This window comes from Falco rusticolus, chromosome 7 (assembly GCF_015220075.1).
Source record: "Falco rusticolus isolate bFalRus1 chromosome 7, bFalRus1.pri, whole genome shotgun sequence".
NCBI lineage: Eukaryota > Metazoa > Chordata > Aves > Falconiformes > Falconidae > Falco > Falco rusticolus.
In genome coordinates this window covers 55986467-56005091 of record NC_051193.1, presented here as the reverse complement: position 1 = coordinate 56005091, position 18625 = coordinate 55986467, and the positions used below count along the sequence as shown (strand labels likewise).

Here is an 18625-nt window from a genome sequence, read left to right as displayed (position 1 = left end):
GTAAGCTTTTTTGTCAGAAAAGTTACACAGCCATAAGAATTCAATTAAGAAAATTCTGTTCAGCTTAATATAGCCTACTCTAATTTCTTCCATTTAAAAGTAACAAACAAACATGCACCCTGTACTGACAAGTGCAAAAAGGAAAATTGTGTGTTCACATATTTGTCGTGAATTCACGTTTGCCTGGTGCAGAAAGTTTATTTCTTGAGAAGCACTTCAGAAATAACAGGTCCTAGTTGCTACAGTAGCTCAGATTTTTAGTTTCCTGTGCCTCCAGATGAACAGTGTAACAAAGATTTCTTCTTTGTTGAGGACAGTTACTCTAAAGTAGCTTGAAGCTATCACACACAATTCAAAACAAGTAATTTTGTTCTAGAATGGATCCAAACAAGCTTATCAGGATTGTTATCTATTTATAAATTATATATTTAACAGTAAAGTAAGACAGACGTAGCTGGAATGTTACACATAGGGAAACACAATTAGAGATATGCCAAATTACTCAACCTAATCCCAAGCAATAGACTCTTCAGGGCATGGGAACTTCTAGAAGAATTAAACATTGTATGTTGTAAAAAGCTCAATTAAATACCCTTAGAAATCAAGCAAGGGATTCTTTCAGATCTGCCTGCAATATGTAGTCCTCCCAAATGCAGAATGTTTGCCTCTTCAAGCGTCCCTTTTCTGCTCATTCCTTTAGCCACTGAACCTATGGAAAGGACACTTTAAAAAAAAATAAAATGTTCAGTGCTTTCAAGTCTCATATTTCATACACTTGGCCATCTTGAATTAATAGGAGTCAATGAAGATACACATTCTTAAAAACAGCGTCAGCTTCATTGGTCTAATCTATGAACTTTAAAGACCTTTGTTTTATGAGCTTTCCTCAGGGTAGGTATTTCAGTGTTCTGAAAACAGGGTTATGGACTGTTAAGTTAAGCACATGTTCTGCATCAACATTTTAGTTTCAGCAGGTTATTTGGTGCCAAGTATGCCAGTTAGTATCATCAATCCCAAAATATGTGCTTATTTGTTTGAACAGGTGTTTTGAGAACAGGACAGGAGAAAAGCACCTTTAATATATTTATTTAGCGTCTGTCCTTAATTCTGAAAATACCCTCTCCTTTGCCCCTGAAACATGTCAACATTTCACTTCAGATGCAAAGAGATGGAGCTGAAAAGGAGTGCGAATGAGTATTTCTGAAATATCACTAGTCTGATGATTTGTCCACTCATTTCCATTGTACATTATTTCTCATCTACTAATCGCAGACCTGGGTTTACATATGGTATGACCCATCTACTTGCAGAAAACTACCTTTTATTGTGCAACTGATGTTTACCTGCAGAAGACGTAAGTAAGGCTGAAGGAAAAAAAACAAATACCCTTCAGATAAGGAAACATAACCAGGGACTTTCACTCAGTCTGTTCTTCTGAAGACCATTTGTTAGCATTTGCATCAGAGGATGTACAGGGAGAAGAAATGGAAACAATCTAAATCCAAAATTGGATTCCACATTTCAGTCATTCCACAGAACAAAAATAATAGCTCGTTCTTAAAAATGAGTAGCAGCAAAACATAACAATAAGATTTACACAGACACAGACATGCTGCTGTCACATTCGTGGGTCAGTTGAGATGGTGCATCACAATTTTCACAAAATCCACACTCACAGATACACACTTCTTGCAGGTGTTATCTCAGACTTGGTCTGCTGAGAAGTGGAGTGAATCCCCGCAGCGATGTTTGAAGGTTTAAAAGCTCAGTTTTTTGTTTCTAAATGCTTATGAAAACATTGCCTATGCTCAGAGGCCTTTTAAAACAAAACCAAAGCTTTTAAAGCTTCAAAAGCGGTCATGGGAATTTGCTCATCAGGAGGGAATCCTAAATGAAGGCCAAGATTCAGTGGATTCCCCTGGACATGACAAAAGCCATAGCCTGTCTGCAGATCTACCATTTCTTATAATAGATGTGGGCTGATTCAAGCAAAACCTGACAAACCTTTGTGCATGTCCTACATTTTACAATACCTACTTTTAAAGGGTTTATGTCGAACTATCCTCTGCCATACTATTAAAAAAAAAAAAAAAGCCATCACCATAAAACCCCTACTTTCATGGATACTTAATGTAACTAAGAGAAAGACCACCCCCCCAAAGTCATCAAATTAAAGTAAAAAAAAAAAGGGGGGGTGGGGGGGTGGGGGGAAGCTAAGCTTAGGACTTCTATTGTTATAACCTCAAACACATACAAGACAGGAAGGAAACCAACTGACAGTTGCTTTTTAATATGTGAGAGATGATTTACAGAAGGAAATATTCTAATGCTATGTTAAAGGCCTAAACTACCCGAAAAAAATAGTTTTTCAATGTCAATGTTTCCCACCTATAGCAGTTTTAAAATAAGGTAAGAAGTTCCTAACAAGTTTTTTAAAGGACTGTTATAAGAAAGTAATGTTTGAGTAGATCAAGGCTACCTAATCAGTTATTTAAAGCATAAGAAGCCTGGTGTAAATGAAGCCTTTCTTCTGAAAGTGTGAGATATAACTTTTACGCAGTTTTAAGCTGAAGTACACAAAAAAATCTACAGTTTCACCTGAATTTAACAGCAACATTCCTGCCCACTGCATAACTGACATTCTCCATTTTCTTTTGGATGCAATAATCTCATTTTGTACATAGAAGTTCCCATGAAGTAAGACAGACAACTCAAGAACAGCTAATGAGCATGGAGAAGGCATGAGAGCAGTGGGTGTTTTTTGTGTTCAGAAGCAAAATGATCCAAAATAAAACAAATCATGCTATAACAAACATCTGTTTGAAGCAAGACTGGAATAGAAGACCAATACATGGATCCTGCACTGGACATCTGTCCATGCATGGGTGTATCCCGCTCATTACAACCACAGTTTGAACTGGGACCCTTCCATCCAAGAGTACTAACAGTGGCAAGCAAAGCGGGTCCAAGTGAATTCTTCTAGGGTTTGCCTCAGCTGGAGGGTGCTCTTTGCATAGTTTACAAATTACGTGCTAGACAAGTTCTCAGTCTCTTAAGAACTGAACCTTACAAGGAAATTCTCTAAGGAAGCATGTAAAATGTTTATATGTGAATAAACAAGGAAAAAAACCTATATACACACACACCCCTGCTAAGAACATAAGCAGCTCCTCTGAGCTCATGTAAGGCAGTCATAGAAAATAACATAAGAAACAAACTCAAATCTATATTCTCTGATTATATGAAGACAAATTATATAAAGATAAGATTTTTTTTGCTGCATAGGCACACCAAGATTTAACCAATTCTGCTTTCAAATATACAGATTGTGCTCCCATCAACTCCCACTGAAGTCAGAATTTGACCTATTGTGTACTTTACATTCACATCAATGAAGTCAGTAAGAATGCAGAAAATTGCTTTGGAAAGATGTAAAATTCTTTACTAGTTCTAAAATAAAAGGACAGCTTATTTCTTTTAAACAAACCAGATTGATAGCCGTTTGGAAGAGCTTAAAGGAGGGTTAATTGGCATACAGTAAACCTGAATTCTGACAGTGTGGACTTCTAGCTAAAATGACATTCTCTTTGGTGGTCCAAGGACTGTAGGATTAGTTTACAAGAAAGCAGAGAGGGGTTTGAAACCAAACCCTGAATGTCACTGATGAATTACCAGATTAGAAAGGCCTGACTATATGAAACATATTCCTACCCAAATTTATATTCAGAAGAGAAAACAAAACAACAAAAAAGGGGCAAATCTGTAGCTGAGCCTGAGTTAGAGATTAATAGAATGAATGAAAGATCTTTAAAAAAAAATCAAGAAAACCCTTCTTTCATAAAACCTTGCTCATAGACATAAATTTATGCCAAACTATGCTTAAAGTTGGGAATATGAATCGTTAATAAGATCTAACTCAAGGAAATAATTAGGATAACCAATCTGCAGCTAAATGAAAGTGTTTCATCTATCATTGCAGATATGCATTACAGAAGATTTTCTGGAAATGGATAAGGTAAGATGAATTTCATTATTCCGAGACACACAAAAAAACCAAAAACCAGAAAGAAGAAAACAGGCACTTACACATTGGTTAGCTATCAGCTACGTCTAACTCAAGCCCCTAAAGTAAGTTTTTGAACTTTAGGGAAGTTCAGATATGGTCCTTTAAAACTGGAAGAAAGCAGTAAAACCTATAAGCAATCAAAATCTATCAAATGTTCAACACTAATGAGATAGTCTTTGTTATGTGTTTTTTAACTGGAAAACTGCATTGTTACTTCTCCCTTGGTCTGAAGTATGAGCATTGCAGTAATTTTTCTCTTTTTAAATCCTTGCTCATGAAAAGGACAGAAAACCCCAAACTGTCAGTCAGCTGAGATGCTAGCACAAATCAGTCTATCCCTGTTTCCCTAAAATGAAAGACATCTATATGCATTAAGCATTTTGGTAACATCTAAATCAAAATTTAATTTTGTAATACTTTAAGCTTATGGAATTTACTGTTCTACACAAAATGGATAAAACTGTTGAAGAAAAATAAGACTATTAAAACAAAGCGTTAATTAAGACTAATGCTTCTCATCTGGAAAGACAGGTCTAAATTTACCACCAAAAAAAAATCTATGAACTAGGATTTTTTTCTTACTCAAATACAACTCCACATGGTGATAGATGTTTTGCACAAAATATATTAAGTATCTGAATACACAAAATTAATCTTAAGTGCATGGCCTCAGAGGCACATGAAATCTAATCAAAGTCTAATGTTAAAACAAACAATACCTACTAGCTTTCTTTTTGAGGAAAATATTTGTAGTTTAGGACTAGAATGAAAATGTCAGTTGAAAACGACTCTTACAAAGGCTGAGGTGGTAACATTAACGCTACTGTGGGCCTCATTATTTTAGTAACGGCACTTGCAATATACAGAGTTATATGTATATTTGTCTTTGCCAGACTGAGGTCCTGCTTTGGTTATCGTAGGCACTTCTGAAAACAGAAGAACTATGCTGAGGTACATGTAAGATCTTTTAACCCTTTGCCATTTTTTGCCTAAAAATATTTGCCATTTCCATATGCTGATCATTATATTAGAAACTTTAATAAGTAGCAAATTATAATTTGGGCTTCAGTTTAACACTGAGAAATAAAAATAAAAGGCAGTAATGAAGAAATAATAAAAAGGTGACAGCCTTTTGACTGTAGAGAAGACATCGGGCTTTAATAATTTTCTGAAGGCAGTGAACTGACAGTAAAAGTTACACTCATTAGGTTTTATGTGTTCTATGGACTGAGTATTTTTTCATTCAAAACAGCTTTCTTTACAATTTGATAGCACAGAAATATGATTTTTTTTTTTTACTAATATAAAATCCCTCCCTTTTTACTTTTCACGAGAAATTTCTTCATGTAAAACATCAGAAGACCAAGATAATGCTTGGTCATGAAGTGGATGCACAGCATACATGGTTGTTTTAAACATCTGAATTATGTACCCAGCTGAATGGGAGTCTGTGAACACCAGGTAATGTCAGGAAGTCAAAATTATTGTTGTCTCAATGAAGCACTTGAGACTACTGTTTGAGCACCAGAACCTCAGTGTGTTAGGTACTGTACAAATAAATAAAGCAGAAGGACAGTCCCTCTCCCTTTTTTTTCCTGGCAGAAGCCCAATGTAGTTCCATTGATTTCAGATGTATTAGCAAGGAAGGGCCTGATCCAGAGCTCACTGAAGTCAACCGAAGTCTTTCTGTTGATTTAACAGGCTTTGGATTAGTCCCTAAATAAGAACAGATTTTGGCTCAGCTAAAGGATTTCACTTAAGCCCTCTGCTTGTTCAAGCATCTAGTAGGAGCTAAGAGAACACTGCAGTCCTACTGAGTAGGAGGCTGTGTTCATCCTGAACTGTCCCCTTTAACAGATGTATGGGGTCAGGAGTCCTACAAAATAGACAACCGTTAGTAAGTGGTAAAGCTGAGGTGGGAGGAATTAGAAAGGAAGCTCCAAGCTGAAAAAATCTGATTTGTGCTATTTAAGCAATGTTCCATCCTCTTTAGGCAGGAGTGTAAAATTAGACAGGGAGTTCATGCGAATTTCCTAATTTTACGCTCGTAAATTATTTAAGACCTTAGCACCAAGTCCTGCAATAAAATTATATGCATGTATTTGTCATATTCACTTCTGCTGGACTCTCTGCAAAGAGGGGCTGCCTTAAATCTAGGTATGGCCAACTTAGAGCTGCATGTGGAGAGGCCCAAGGAAAGTTTAAACAAATGCAATTGCTTAAAAAAAGTGTAGCCACAATAAGCTGGTGGGCATAATGCAAGATTATAAGGAAAAGAGCACTCTTATTTCAGAATTAAATGCTGGGGTTGTCAAAAAATTTCATGGTACAAATCACATCTTAACAGAGAATTTGTTGAATTCTCCTCTCTCTTTCATGGCTGCTCCACCAATCCTTGTCAGTTACAGCAAATGCTCTGTTTACACAAGAAAGTAGAAGACCCCAGTCTTCGCTTGTGCATGAGGAATGTATAGTGCCAAGGGTGTACAAAGGTAACCATCCATAAAATAATCTGAGCTCTTTCCACAAGTTATGCAGCTGGCAGCTTAGACAGCACTCAATGCAAGTTTGAGCATCTGGAGTTAGCAATGGACTTTGGACTCAGAGCAGCTGGGAAGTCAGTGGAGCAGGAGGAAACCACTTTGTCTTGCTCTCTACTCACTACTCCAACTGTAGGTAGGAACAGGAGCACACGGGCCTTTGTGCCAACTCTGCCACCAGATGATTTCCCTGTCTTCACTCCTTATCCTGGGGTAAAGACAGCCTCACAAATAACCCAAACACAGCCAGGGTTGGGGGCTGCCACTTACAAGCCACCCATATGTAACAGCAGAAAATGAAGAATCATTTACTTCCTCCAACTCCACCCATACCTGCACACAAGGTGAATTACTATATTGACTACAATCAAACAGCAGCAAATTCCTTAAAGTTAGTTTTGAGTATACCGCAAAAGTCTGTTCTGTCCAACAGATCTGAAAAAGTGCTAGTATTTCAAGAAATGAACCAAACTGAAAGCACAAATTTATTTTTCTCTGAAGCTTACTTTAACATTTAAAAACCACTAGAGGAAAAAAATACTCAAAACTTGCCTATGCAAGTAAAAAAAGCTGGTGTTTATTATTATTTGTCCTATAAAATGTAAGGCATGATGAAATTTTGTTCAGAAATGTTAGGAAGACCTTTATGGCTGTCTTTTTGTAGATCTTATGTGTCTTAACGTCAATCGTTTCTGTGGGAATTGTCACCAAAAAAATGGGGGTGTGTATGTGTGTGTTTGATTCTTAAGATAAGAGAATCATGCTTTGCTTTCATTTATTTGGATGTGTTTGACCCAGACTTTGCACATCTGAAAGCAGCAGTGCCCCTGTTATTGCTACTCATTCCATGCAAGAAGGATCAGGATCTTATGTGCAAGGTGTCTTCCTTGTCTCTCCTCTGAGAATGAAAAACTTCTTTTAACTGATTCCCACCCCTTTCCTTCAAACCTTCTCTGGACAATCCACCACTGACTCATAAACAAAAGACAGATCTTTCACGAGTTTCATGATCAAGACACCTAGTTGGTGCATTTTAAAGTGTTATTCTAAGTTCTGTAGAAACCCAAGTTACTAAATCTAGATTGGGATGTTTATTAAGACTAAAAGCAGTAATAAACAACAGTAAAATAGTTACACAAAATTCTCCCACCCCCCCAAAAAAGATGGATTTGCTGTATTTCATAGTTAACAAAAAAACTCTGAATATGAAGCAGACTATTCATAATACTGCTGCCAGTTCTGATGCCCAGAGCTTTCATTCTTAGCCACCATTGCCTGCTTACATGCTGAAAACTCTTAGGCAACAGAGCAGGGGGTACGCTAGATCTTCTCATGCCAGGATGAGAAAAATCAATGCCTCTGTTTAAAAGACAGAGCTACTGATGTGCAAGGCTACTACATATCACAACCTATTCTATAGCTTTAGAGTACTAAGGAAATCCTAAAGAAGGAGAAAAAAAAAAGACAATGTATTGCACTGTCTTGTTCTAAGCCGACATTACCCTTGGATCCCTAAAACCTAAATATGAACACAGAATCAAGTTTTACTTGCCCTACATTTACTATGCTTGTTCAGGGAAAGAGAAAAAAAAATAAAACAAAACCCCCATTAAACAAGGAATACACATATATAGTGGTTCAACAACTTTTTAACGTTGGAAACATCACTTTAGACTTCTCACCTTTATACAAATATCACTAAAGAACTGGTGATGTGATCCATGTCATCTTTTATTGCTCACTTCATAAGCCTTATTAACTAAAAACCATACAAAGTTAAAGATTAAAGCTATTTTGTTCACCTTTTTTCGCCTTTGTTAAAAAAAGAGGAAGTGTTAAAGCAAGCAATACAATTTACAAATGCAGTATATCCAGTGCTTCTTTTATGACATTCAGGGAGGCCAATACAAGAACGCACTTGAATTTTCTGCATTCCTGGAATATCAGAGCAGTGCACTGACAACAGGTGATCATTTCATAACATCCATGCAACATCTAAGTACCCTTGTGCCCATTGTACAGATGGGGAAGAACACACATCAGAGAGGGCATGTAACACAAGGTCCTACTGGATTCAGCTCTGCAGCTAGCTGCTCCTGGGTAAACAGCCATACCCTTACCTCATGGCAACAAACTGAGGAGCTACCAGCAGGCCACCAAAATAACAGATGTCTTCCCACTGACCATACTTTTATTTGGATCATGCCTGCAGCTAGCAGGGTAGTTAAGGTGGCTGTCACTGGTATCACACTATCCTTATCACTATACCACTTTCTTATAGTTCCCATAACACCAGAAAGTTGCAAGACTGAGTTTCTACATCTCTTTTCACATGTACATTTTTCTTCTGGAAAACATTTTAAAACATTTCATTTACACCGTTTACTGCATGGACTGCAACAGACGCAAGCCAGTGGAAACAACTGGTTAAAATGGTAAACATTTATTTGAAGATAATATCCTAAATATATAGACACTCATTTGATTTTAAAAATCCTCAGTTTATCAAGACTTATATGTAGATGGCTTGGTTTTTAGGGAATGAAAAACCTACCTGAGTGATAGAATAGTTTCAGTGAAGAAAGGAGAAGATAGAAAACAGGAGAAATTGCTCACTTCAACCTATAAAAAGCTTCCTGCAACCTCAGTTCCAATTTTAACAACCTCTAGTACCAGTTAGCTTAAATAAATCATACAAGTTTGAGAAAGTATTATTTAGACACCAGACCTGGGTTTATTAGTACCCTGCAATCGGTTACTTAGAAGTAATTTTATAAATGAAAAGCAATGTTTTACAGTAATTTAAAATCAGATTGGTTTGAAAATTCAGAACTAGAAACATGCATCAAACCACGTTAAGAGCCAATGGCCATCAGATTTCCTTCACCTGTCCTGCTTCCCCAGATCTAACGGCTGCTGGGAAGCTGGAGCAGCCATGGAGTGGTTAGCACTCCTCTTCTCAGGCAGGGTAAAGACAGTAAGACAAAAGGCCTGTGTATTACAATGTGTAGTGCCATAATGCAGTGTTTGATGCTCTAGAGGGCCTACAACAAGTACTGTACAGCCAAAAATCAATTGGAAATCAGCATGATAACAGAGCATGACTTGCCCTGTAATAGCCTTAAGCCCCCCAAGGCTATGTGGGTCCCTTTCATCTGCCAGTCCGAAGCGATGCTAGGGGAAGCCTGGCCTCCCCTCCCTGGGCACCTAGGTGCCTCTTACCTACTGCTTTTACCCTTGTGCTGGTTTGGGCTGGGCTACAGTTAATTTTCTTCACAGCAGCTAGTATGGGGCTGTGTTTTGGATTTGTGCTGGAAACAGTGTTGATAACACAGGGATGTTTTTGATATTGCTGAGCAGCGCTCACACAGAGCCAGGGGCTCTTCTGCTCCTCACCCCACCGCACCAGTGAGGGGCTGGGGGGGCACAAGGAGCTGGGAGGGGGCACAGCCGGGACAGCTGGCCCCAACTGACCAGAGGGGTATCCCAGGCCACGTGATGTCACGCTCAGCACAGGAAGCCGGGGAAAGAAGAAGGAAAGTGAGACATTCAGAGTGATGGTGTTTGTCTGCCCAAGTAACCATTATGTGTGATGGAGCCCGGCTTTCCTGGGGTTGGCTGAGCACCTGCCTGCGATGGGAAGTGGTGAGTGAATTCCTTGGTTTGCTGTGCTTGGGTGTGAGGCTTTTGCTTTACCTATTAAATGGTCTTTATCTCAACCCACAAGTTTTCTCACTTTCACTCTCCAGATTCTCTCCCGCATCCCACCAGCAGGGAGTGGAGAGCGAGCAGCTGTGTGGGGCTTAGTGGCCAGCTGGGGTTAAACCACAACAACCTCGCACAGTAAGGAGAAACAACAGCCTCAGTGCATCTTTTAAGCTCTCAAAAGTGGAATTTGATTTTTCTTGGCATAGGTTTGGAGGCTTTAAATTTTCTCTCACTCTCCTTTTCTTTTTTAATAAATTTCTCCTCTAAGTAAACCTACTGATTTTGGACTGTAAACATCCTCAGCATGAAGAAAATCCCTCTGATCCTATGGCTGAATACAGAGTGGTGATTCCTCTGTCACATTCAACAAAGTAAAACTCAAGAAGTAAAAGAGAAAGAAACACTGTTCAATTCCATGCAAATTGTTATGCATGCAACAAAGTGGGCCTACAAATATTTCACTCATATGGTGGTTTTAATTTCAATATTTCTTTAATTACTTTCCAACAATGTCTGGTTTCTGTTGAATTTATGCTAGTACTTGGCATTTGGTGCAACCCCAAAAAGATAAGATACATATGTCCCCTATTCACAGTCTTGGCATTTTTACCTTAACTCAGGCATTGGAGTGATTGGTTTGAAAAATTACCTTGCTGATTAGCTGGGTTTTCTGGTAAATATATAGTGTTAATCCTTAAATTCTGAATATGACATAAGGTATACAAATGTTCTGTCTGACTCAACAGCAACATATCACGGCTTAAGGAGGACATGTATGCTGATCACTGTGAGCAAAGAAAGAGCTAATTGGGAGTTAGATTCAGTGTGATTATCAGCTTGTTTATGATAAGGGAGTACTCTTCTGAATAGCACTGTAAATTCATCCCTGATTGTGGTGTTAAACCACAGCTCATTCCCCCCCCCCCCCCTTTTTATTTTTTTGTTTGGTTAGAAGGGGCTTTAAACTATTTTCAGCAGATGACAATGTCATGCTTTGATTTTCCTCCGTCTTAAAAAATAAATCAGTCACATGAGCCTGATGTCAAATTTCACTTTCTAATAGGAGAAAGGCACATTTTAAGTGTTTACTATAAGAACACATTTGGGTAATTTTTCCCCATGTCATTATGAACATTAGACTGACCCAATTAATATGAAATGTTTCTATGCTGCTGGAACAGACCGTGTTACAGAAAGAGCCATTTGCACAACCTGTTCATGATTATGGGCCATAAGGACACAAAGATGGCATAGACATTTGCAGACCATCTGAATTCTTACAGGGGAAGGGGAAAGAGGGAAGGGGAAAAAAAAAAATGATGTTAGCTGACTGTTGTGGTTCATGTTTTTTAATCCAGAGTATTGGACATGTAACACAGCAACAAGAGCTGATCATTTTGTTTAATCACCTTTTGGATCTTTGCCAGATGGTCTCTATTGAGAGCGCTGCAAACAGAGAGAGATGAACTGCGTCTAACATGCCACTAGAGCTTTCCCGTAAATGTCTGAGAACTGAATCCAACAAGAATTTAGTCTCAGAGCAGAAAGGGATACATTTAAAAACTATGTGCATTAACTATACTTTTCCCCATAGAATCCTCACTTGGCATGAATAATTTACCCTCTCTTATGCTAATGGGATCATGAAAGTATCCCTGTGTCTTCAGTGCAGCTATTCTCAGCTTTCAGTAATTACCCCACCCAGTGAAAATAACATGGCTTCTGCAGCTGAACGGCCTACGAGTACCTGGCAATTAGAAAGATCATGGCTGACAGAGGAGCGGTCCAGAGATGGACACACGAGCCCCAGCAGCCACAGGAGCAGTTTGGAAAAGTAAAAGCCTTCCACTGTGAACATTTCCTTAGTTGCTTAAGATCAACATGAAGAAAGCAGCTCCTGCAAGGGCATTTATTTTATTTATTTTTTTAAGGATGACATAGAAGATTCTAATGTACCACCCCAGAACCCTAACATTCAGAAATAGCGACCTTCCTTGGTCATCAGCAGTTAAAAGAAAGTTTGTGGGTTTGTTGTTTTTTGTTGTTTGTTTTTTTTTTTAATTAGTGCTGTCTTGTTAAACAAGAGGGAGAGAATTAAAAAGTCAATTAATGAGTGTCCTTCAGTATCTGACAATTTTACCAGCTACACAAAGGAAAATTCTGTAGTATTTCATTAACAAAAAGTTTTGTAAAACCCATTACAAAGAACCAGGCTTTGACCTCTGTCCATAGCACTCCATGCTAGGTAGTTCACTATGTAAAAATTATCAGGCTAAAACATCTGGGAAAGAAAGCTATGAAACAGCAGGGAACGTGGCTGGTTTATTGTTTATCTTTTGTTTATGAGGCAGTATTCAAGTTTAATTACTACTCTAAATTAAACTCTAACAGGCATCAGGAGACATCCCTTTACACGACTAAGTTAAAAAAAAAATCCAGAGATTCCAACACTAGATCTTTCAAATAAGTTGGCATATATAGGAAGAAATTAGTCAGTCTCTAACAACACAGGAAGACGTTTAAGCACTCGCTACTGTATGTTTGAATCTGTTGCATTATGAAACCATTAATATTGTAACAAACATACAATTATAATTTAGCAAAATGGGATGTTAATCTCGCATTTGGAGGCAAATTGGGTTAGGCTGAGTAAGATCTGAGATGGAAAGAATGGCCTAAGGGGGAATCCTACCTTTTTCATTTGAAATTCAAACATACAAATATATAAACAAATATATATATACACACATACATGCATATATATATTTAAAAACACCCAGAAACATGAAGTCAGAGGCAAACCTCTCAACAGTAACAATCTCTTAAGTAAAATGGTTTAGTTATTTTCTCTGAATGTTCACTTACAAAAGGGAGGAAAGAGTTCACTATGTTCACCATAACAGTAAGTGACCAGTTTTAGATGAACTTAGCTGTAGGAAAAAATAAAAGTTGAAAGCAACTAGCAAAAGATTATTCCAGATGGCATCTGTCATATTGTATTTAGGGTTATTTTAAAGAGATTACTGCCACTATGAAAACATTCCATTGACAGAGTTTTCCTAGGCAGCATTTGAAACCCCAGCACAACACACTTCAAATATGGAAGTAAGTGTTTTCTAATGCATATATAGATTTTTATCTATATCTAAATATAAAAACCTATGTGGACTGAAAGCTAAGAATGAGGTGAGAACATAAAATACAAGCATAATATTTTAACACACGCAGACACACACTTTGATTTAATAAAATGTGAGGACTCTGCAGTTGCCACCAGCCTGATTATTAGAAAACTGTATAGTGAAATGAAGATTCAGTATGAAATTTTAATGCTACTTATTGAATAGTGGGTAGGGACATAACTGTTCACTGACTCCAGCAATCAAACAAAAACTGCAAAAGAGATGTATTTGTTCATGCAAGAGACAGAGAGAAAAGAAAGGACGGGAGGATTCTAAAATGTGACTATATTTAGCTAAGCTGGTTCTGGCATCATTATGGTTAATGTGCATGTGGTGTGCAGTGTGAGCTCAGCAGTTACTGGGCCAACTGTCTCAGTATTTCTGGGAATTCTGCCTATTCACAGTGCAGGGATTGTTCAATTGCTGCAAAATGTACAAAATGAATTTTACAAAAATGAATTGTAAGGAAGGCCCCATTACAACGATTTTACAGCAAAGATGTCAACATCAATTTTTCTTTCATGCATAGCTAATGATTAAAACAGCATATTCCATTTGCCTAAGACAATTTATTTCATATTGGCACATCAAAATATTGAAATACAAAGTTATCTTTACTCTACCCTTATTATTCATTGCTGCTGAACCCACACTATTGTTCAAACCATGAAAAAATAAAGCAAACTTGGCAAGAAATACTTAAAACAAAGGCTCATCAATATTCTCCAATTTGTCAACATCTCAATTACAGCAATGGAAAAAATGTAAATTTCATGTGCTTTGAACACTAAGGGGTCTATTCTTCTGTCAGTGCACATGCGTAACTCCCATCACCATTAATGGGAATTACTCATACATATCAACACAAGGACGGGCCCCTCAAACTTGAAAGGAAAAGATGAATTAATAAGGGCTACTCTCTTCCTGTATCTTCCTCAGCTGAAAAAAGTCATTGTTCTTTAAGTTTTTCATACTTCATACAGTTCACCTTTATGAGAGCTGTGCCTTCTGAAATAATGCATCTCCAGTGAAGCATTATTTATTAGCAAGTTTGATTTTTCACAGTCTGGATGTTTGAGCCCTTCTATTAGGAATTTCCTCTCTTACAAAAGACAGCTCTCTTCCAATAAAACCATACCCTATAGCTTTATAGGTACAAATACAAAGGAATAAAAACGCATTCTGAATCCTTATGATGAATATGCATACTAGCCTCAGCAGGCTTACCTATAAATACAGAACTAAGGAAAAGAAGTTGTAGCATTATCTTTTGGATATTAAGCTTCCAAAGACATTGCATTAATGTGTTATTTTTTGTATTAACAGCAACATATCCCTCTCCTTTTTCTCACTATTGGAGTTTGGTTCAAAGCTTTATCTATTTTCAGTAGAGCTTTGACAACTAGGACAGGCCTTTGGGCATTATCAGCTAGTTTTGCAAACAAATTTGATTTGTATGCCATCATTATTACAAGATGGTATATAATGAATAAGAAATATACTATCTAATTTTTCCAGCATGCATCAATCCAGAGACGTAACCTGGAACAAACACATAATTTCAGCTGATATCTTAGTTGACTTTGCTCCAAACCAGATGATGAGTCTTTGCCACAGAAAGCTATCGAGGACAAATTTGTGGGACAAACATCAAGCTGTCACAAAAATGTTTCAAAACTACTTTAAGATATTGCCCTAGAGAGTAGCCTCAGATGTTATTTATAAAGGGGTAGATCTTCTTCATTCAGCACAAGCAGCTCCATCATAAAAAACCACCAAACCAAAAAAACCACACAGCGATGAACTACTCACATGGGTAAAGCAAAGTGGATGTAATGCCCATTTGTATTTTTCCTGCTGTGTAACCTAGAAGTTGCTTGTCTCTGGCTTCTCACTTACGGTCAAGTTTATCACCCCAGGCCTAATCCTAAGAAGATGCTGAACTTCCTGAAAGGTCCTGAAGAAACACAGCCTCCATCTGACTTGGCTGGATCAGGCCTGTTGAGCAACTGAACTAAGAATATGACAAATCAGGTATACAATCCTGGTATCATAAAATATGAAACCGAAACTATTCCCTGGTGCTTTCCTGTAGACCACATGTTTTTAAACCTTAAAAAGATTTATTTCCCACTTTTCATGCATAATCTGCCATATTCATTATTTGAAATATCCCATAAAGAGATTAAATAGGAATTAAAGTCTGGAAGCACCATATCCATCACTGTGGTACAAACTGATGCTGAATTCTAGATGTCATTTAGCCTTGTGTGTAAAGGCAGTGGCCGTTTTCACTTTGTTTCACAAAGAATAAGGAAAACATAATACAATACCCCAGAAGACTTTCAGAGGTGTTTTTTTCCCCTCCAAATAAAAGGGTGGATGATAAAGCTACACACACCTTTTAATCTTCCACTTAGGGTTTTTACACATATATTCCCTGGCAAAAACTCCAGGGTCTTCTCTCCCCCCTCCCCTTCTTTCAGTCCCTTTCCTGCCATCTCCCTTGCTATAACTCAGCTAACCCAACAGAACCAGTCAGTTTTAAATTTCAGTTGGGACCCCGGTGACCTGTTAATGAATCTACAGAGAGGAGAAAAACTCACAGTGTTGAGTTATGCCTGGTGTTGCTAGCTGACTTGGAGTCAGAAATGCTTGAAGCGTTAACGTAATTGCAAGAATGTGAAAAATGAAGCGTTGGGCTCCTGAGCAAAGCGAAAGGTCAAAGCAAGCCCTACACAAAACAAGTCTCTGGAAGATGGCCTCATTAGACCATTAAATCAGCTTCTTCTTTTTCTCCTTTGTAAGATGTTTAGTGTGTTTTATTTTTGTTATTGGATATATTTAACTCTTTCCAGGGCAGGGGGAAAGTTGATCAGACCACCTATATAATTACTAAATTCTGAAATAGTATTACATGGCATTGATCTGCATTTGTGGATCTGAACTGGGATAAAGTCAATAAATGCTTGGAAGATTACAGGTCACTAGTACTTTAGTTTGCTAGATGATCGATATGTTGCATAGCTTAGTTTTCTGTTGAACAAGTGAGGTGACATGTTAAGAACAACATAGACACTCACCACTAATAAAATTAGGATAATCTTTCAACATTTACTGCCTGAAGGCCCTTTCTTTAACTCTTTCAATGCCAGCATGTTTCTAATAATACTACAGATTGACTAACTTAACCCTTTGGCATCCAAAGGGCAGTCATGCACTGTCGTGCAGACTGTCCTCCATAAACAGAGAAAACAACTACACCTTTGTTTGGTTCTGACTTTAAGAATTATGGATGGATTCTACTGCGTAATAAATACATCTATCTCATGCAGAGAAAGTCTGCAAAAATAAGGTTATCACTCCCCCAATTCCTTTTCATCTGCCTCCCGCTCCCCCACCCTGCAAAAAAAAAAAAAAAATTAAAAAAAAATCACAAGCTGCATATCATAGACTTAAGGCAAAAGCAGAGACCCCTTGAAACAGTGTTCCCAAGAGCCAGAAAAGTCAGACTGTAGTTTGAATCAATCTCTGCTGCCACCAGGCATCAGTGCAGAACACCATAAGTTGCTAAAGTCACCCAAGACTCTCTAATGAGCTCCCATTCCCAAGGAAACCTTTGGGGCAGGTGGAATAATTGAAGAAGCATTTGTGAAAGGTCTTGACAAAACTGCAGGGAAGCCAAGTTGACCCAAATAGGTAACTGGACCAGAATAGCTCAAGAGGGCATCTACCCATCTTGGCATTGCCTGGGACTGACTCACTGCCAGTTCACAAGTCATAAAGTAAACTCTGCCTCTCTCAAGGAAGGGTAAGGAAAATTCAATACAGGCCTCCCTCTCTTTAGTCTTTCCCAGGGTTGAGAGGGGGAGAGCAATCCAAAGCTGTCTCCAATGGGAATTTTGCCGGTGCTGTAGGATCATACATCTTTCAGCTGCCAGCAGCTGAGTGGAATGCTGATTTGCCACTGGACAACTGCTTCCCTTTGAAAGGCCCAGCTGAGCACAAAGGGAAGCACACTAGCGATGTTTCATCCTGCTCGACGGGGCAGCACTTGTGGCTGATTTGGTCCTTCAGCAGTCATTCCCCTTCTGCAGAAATCAGCGTAACAGGTTTGTTTAAATCATATATATTACCAGAAACCTCAGTCTCCAACAGGAAGTCGGTATAGTTATCATCACCTACTTTTTCTTATACTTAGCAATATTTCTTGAGCAACCTGAGTCACATGACCAGGGATCGGAGACTAGTGAAATGGAAGATCCCTGGATGTCGATACAGGGGATTTCTTTATATCAAGCATGGCTTGGTGAAGAAACAATTTTAATTTCTAAGGGGCTGCTGGGACAGAGTGAAGATACAGGTGTGAGGAAATTTCTTACCTAGGGGTGGAATGAAAACACTGTGGCAGATGATTCAGAAGAATCATTTTTAAGTACACAAGTTATCATGTGCTATGCCAAGCATCTTAGCCACAATACACAATGTAAACATTTGATCATCAGTAAGTCCATGGCCAGCTAATAGACATAACACCAATTTGCTGCGTAGCAGTCAAGCTCTCCCTTTCGTTAGCTGCTGAAGCTGTAATAGTTCATGCTGGGCCTCCTACAGCTCCAATCCAACCACACAGGAAAAAAAACCCCGTGTGACTCATGTTGGAGTTGGATCACACCCTGTGCCATGGCTGCTTTCTATCAGCAATAAGATTACAAATGTATAAACAATTCATACAAATAGGAGACAAACCCAAACCACTCTACTAGAAACAAACTTTGCAAGTTCCTAGAATTGCAATGGGTACGACGCCAGATCGTGAGACAGACGAGGGGATCTAGCTCCGTGCCAAGCAGTGGGCCACGTGAGAGACATGATTTCCTGTCTCTGCTCCACCATCTAAGCGTGGCAAATATCATGGTGGCAAGCAGCCTGCAGCACAAGGCTAGTCACGGCAGCTGTAGCCCCAAAGGCTGCTCCCCTCTCCAGTGCTGGAATCCCGCATGGCTAGTTGGATGGCAGACCTGTCAGCTGGCTCTGTGTAACCCCCAGGCAGGGGAAACAGTGGCAAAATGCTGCAGACGCATGAGATGGAGGAAGCATAAGACGTGATAATGGTAAGGTCTCACTCA

At 38.5% G+C, this 18625-nt stretch overlaps 1 protein-coding gene across 6 annotated transcripts in view; it reads right to left on the bottom strand.

Annotated features, from left to right (window-relative positions):
* The window catches only part of MEIS2 (Meis homeobox 2), a 175004-nt gene that overhangs the window by 138795 nt on the left and 17584 nt on the right, over positions 1-18625 (bottom strand). The gene's annotated exons all lie outside the window — the stretch shown is intronic.